Below are 4,484 nucleotides of genomic sequence, written 5' to 3' on the forward strand. Positions count from 1 at the left end.
CAAAGATGATCTCTCTCAGGGAAGATACCCGGCCTAGGGCGTGACTACACACTCACTATACACTGCTTTCTACTTTAAAAAGTCTTTTTAATTTCAGCACATCCTGGGTGATCACTTTAGGTGTCAGAGTTTGCAAGGCCAGGCCAGGCCTCCTGCGAGTGGGTCAGGTGAGCATGTGACCCCTTTTCATCCACAATGCAAAGCTTCTTATGTATTTACAACTTCCATATTATCCTATGGCATTCCATTTCATTTTATTAACCGATGTCTCCCCCAATACATTCAATTCCAAAAACAACAGCAACAACAACAACAACAAAGAGAAAATGAATCCTCCATTGTTGTCCCTGGAGTACTCGCCTCGTTTAGGCTTTCAGAGTCCCCGGGTTTTCAAGGGTCCAGGTCCGCAAATAGTGTTCTGGGTGAATCCACTCGGTCCTCAGTCACACCCACCCCCTCCCCCCCCCCACACACAAAATCTCCAGTCCCTCTTTTACTGCCAGGCCACCCGCAGGGCCTTCCGGGGAAAATCCAGGTGGTGGACGCCAGGGCATAGGGGATAGGGGATAGGGGATAGAGGATAGGGGGTCAGGGTTAGGGTCAGATCTTGGGTCAGGGTCAGGGTAAACATAAGTGTCAGGGTCAGGTCAAGTTTAGATTCAGGGTCAGCATCAGGGTCAGGGTCAGGGTTATTGTTAGGTTTATTTTCAGGGTCAGGTTAGGGTCACCATCAGGGTTATGTTTAGGGTCAGGGTTAGGGTTAGGTTTTGGGTCAGTGTCAGGGTTAGTGTGGGGATCAGGATCAGGGTCAGGGTTAGGGTCAGCATCAAGGTCAGGGTTAGATTCAGGGTCATCATAAGTGTCAGGGTAAGGGTCAGCATCAGGGTCATTTTCAGTGTTAATGTTAGCTTTATTGTCAGGGTCAGGTCAAGGTCAGGTTCGGGTTAGGGTGAGGGTGAGGGTTGTTAGGGGTGGGGTTGTTAAGTTTAGGTTTAGGGGTTCTGCACGGAGCCCTGCAGAAGGCAAGGCTGGGCCTGCTCCGGCAGTCAGCTCCCAGTGGTGGGAGAGGCCCAGCATCCCCGGAGGTGCAGCCCTGGAGTTGGGGAAGGGGTGCAGCTGGAATGCCACTCCCACCCAAACCGGAGGCCCTGGGAGGCATCTCATCACTGGACTTGTAGGTTCTCTTGATTTTCTAGAAGGTTCCAACAACTCTGGGTTGAGAAAGCCTTCACTTTCTTCCGCCTTCGAAGTTCCTTATGTTTACTTCCTGGACCATCTCCTGCAGCACTGTCCCTCTCCTTCTCTTTTGACTTTGTACTGTCCTTCCGATCGTGGCTGTCTCTTGTTGAAAGCTTTTCTGGATGGTTGCTACCACCTATGCTTCCACTTCTACGACGTTTCCCACCCGAATCATCTTCTCTGCGGCCCCTTGTAAGGGGAGAATTCCTGATATGAAGTGGTAGAAAGCTCTCTGGAGAAAAGTTCTCTCCATTTGCTGACGGTCGAGGCTGTGCTCCAGCAGCATAACCTTTGTAGCGTTTTTCGTACCACTCCCTGTATTTCCTCTCCCATTCTCGGTAATGCTCTTTTACAAATGGGTCCCTAAAGTCAACACTCCTCCCATCATAAGCTTTTCTGTCATAGGGTGGTGGAACATCTCTGTATCTCTTAAAATATTCACGTTCTGTTTCCCCTTGTGGTACAGTGCATTTATTTGGAGACTGTCCCCTAAATGCTTGAGGGGACCTTGATCGCGAAGGATGTCGCCTATATAGTGGTGACCTTGACCTAGATCGACGACGATATCCATGAGATCTAGACCTAGACCTTGGGCGGTAATTTCGACTCTTGCCTCTGCCTCTTCTGGGACATGGCAGTGATCGCGAATAGGAACGAGAGTGTGAGTGGCTAAGTGATCGAGAATGAGAACGTGAGCGCCCTGAACCACGTCTTGATTTAGCGTAAGCAGAAGGACTTCTGGAGTATGAGGAACCACTATAGGGATATTTAGACTTAGTCTCTTCTTGTAGCCGTCGCTGCTCTCTATAGAATTCTTCCCTGGACAGAAGTGGTGCTTGTGCTGTTGGGATGGTATTTGAGTGAGCAGTCTGCACTCCTGATGATCCCCAAGGTGTTGCTAAATTGGCAGAAGGACTTCTGGAGTATGCGGAACCACTGTAGGGATATTGAGACTCTTCTTTTAGCCGTCGCTGCTCTCTGTAGAATTCTTCCCTGGACAGAAGTGGTGCTTGTGCTGTTGGGATGGTATTTGAGTGAGCAGTCTGCACTCCTGATGATCCCCAAGGTGTTGCTAAATTGGCAGAAGGACTTCTGGAGTATGCGGAACCACTGTAGGGATATTGAGACTCTTCTTTTAGCCGTCGCTGCTCTCTGTAGAATTCTTCCCTGGACAGAAGTGGTGCTTGTGTTGTTGGGATGGTATCTGAGTGAGCAGTCTGCACTCCTGATGATCCCCAAGGTGTGGATAAATTGGCTGGCGCTGCAGGGAACCCGGGGGGAGGGACGCTATACCCAGCAGTTGGTGACTGTCCGAGCAAAGATGTGTTTCCGAGCACAGGCACCTGGTAACCTTTCTCCTCCACAAGGGCAGTCATTGCTATTGAAGAGGTTCCCTTTGAATGTTCGAAGGCGAGGGCTGCGGCCGGCAATAATTTATGATCGGAATCCCGGAAAGGCCCATCTGATTTTTCCGAGTGGACTGATATGGAGACCGTTGCAGTTACATCGGGTACAGGCACTGGGGTAGATGGATTTCCAGGCACAGCAGGGCCTAAGGAAGACTGATTAGAAGTTACTGAAGGTATAGAGGGAGCCAGGTGGCCTGATGAAGATGCCACTGGAATCATCGGAGGATCTTGCTGTCTTGATATTGGAGATGTCATCAGAGGCTGTAGATTCCGCTGAATGAGTGGTCTCCGAGGCGGTATCAGCGGTGGTGGTGGGGGTAACTGTTTCCGTAGTCCTGTTGTATAACCACCAGTTCCATTTTTGAAGTTATTAACAGCCTGTCGCAAGGCTTTATTGGCAACTAAAGCATCGGGAGAGACATCATGTTGATGACACGTTGGGCATGTATGGTCCTCTGATTCCAAGAGCGCTGTTCTTATACACTCATCACAGTAGCTGTTCGCACAGCAGGGAATGATAGCGGCATCAGTCACGATGTCTTTGCAGATGAGACAGAGCAACTCGTCTGGGATAGGGTCGTCCTTTCCAGAAGACGAAGAGGGCTCCTCTGGGAAGAAAGGTGGCTTTTCTTTCTTCCCAATTGCATATGCCTCTGCCTCTATAGTCGGTATTGCATATGTCCCGGTGCTGGTGAGCTTTGCACCTTTCATGGTAGGATCTGTCACTTCCATCATGAAACTTCTGGGGATTCCCGTGCTCTTTTTAATCCTAGGACGAGATTCGAAGTTTTTGTCCCCATTTGTTGGGCAATTCTTAATATAATGGCCAGGTCTACCACAGCGGAAACAGGTGTAAGATGGAGGTGGTGGACCTAGAGGCTTCTTCATGTAATTGATGGGGTCGTATGCACGGCCAGACTGCCACATCATGGCTTTAATTTTATCTTCTTCAGAAGCATTGGCTTCAGCCAGATTGGCAGTCTTTGTAAGCTGGGCCAGAGACATAGGTGCAGAAGAGTCGTCAGTGACTTTTGAAGTTCCCATCACTGGTTCAGTTCGACGTATAACGTCCGTCTGGCTTGTAGATTTCACACCTCCAATAGGAATTCTTCTAACAATGACAGACGTATTCTTAGGAATCAGAGCATTATCATCAGTGTATTCTTCCGCGGTCTGCGCGTTGCTGATCTGCAGGTCGCACTTGGCAGCTTTCAGCTTCTCTCTCCCCATAATCTGCGTCTTTAGGTCGCGGAGGGAGATGTGCCGCCCATCAAAGGTGACGATGGCATAGTTGAGTGTGGAAGCGAATTTATAATGCACACAGGACATGGTGCCAAAGGACTCCTCAGGTTGGGCGAGGAGACGTGGACACGCTCAGTATACGTATACTTATGAACTGAAGAGCAGAATATGGGCATACACAGAACACTCGCAAGACACCGAAGGACCGAAGGCCCTGGGTTGAACACCCCCTCCCCACAGCAGGGGCGTGAGAACCGCAATCCAGTCCCCGACCGCGGAATCACTTCATGTGCAGGAGGGCGGGCCAGGGCGGGAGGGCCCGGGGCTCCGCCAACGGGCACCGCGTCACCCGGGCCGGGTCCCCCTCGCTCAAGCTCAGGGCCAGCAGGCGGTGCAGTCAGCGGCGGTGAGTCCACACGTTACAAGTCCGAGTGACCCAGCGGGGTCCGGGGTCCGTAGTGCGGCCGCACCTCCCGGGGGCTCTCTCCGTGGTTTGGGGTGACCCGGGCCCCGCGAGAAGGCCAGAGTCGGCGAAGAAGAAATGACACGCAGACGGCGGTCAGTTGATCAGCAGCCTAGCCAGGTTCTAGCCAG

The 4,484-nt window shown here is 51.3% G+C and overlaps 1 pseudogene; it reads right to left on the reverse strand.

Annotated features, from left to right (window-relative positions):
- The window catches only part of LOC102244470, a 12,028-nt pseudogene extending 7,947 nt beyond the window's left edge, over positions 1-4,081 (reverse strand).
- Positions 4,082-4,484: the final 403 nt, after the last annotated feature.

The sequence above is a fragment of the Myotis brandtii genome, unplaced genomic scaffold (assembly GCF_000412655.1).
Source record: "Myotis brandtii unplaced genomic scaffold, ASM41265v1 scaffold1286, whole genome shotgun sequence".
In the NCBI taxonomy this organism is placed as follows: domain Eukaryota; kingdom Metazoa; phylum Chordata; class Mammalia; order Chiroptera; family Vespertilionidae; genus Myotis; species Myotis brandtii.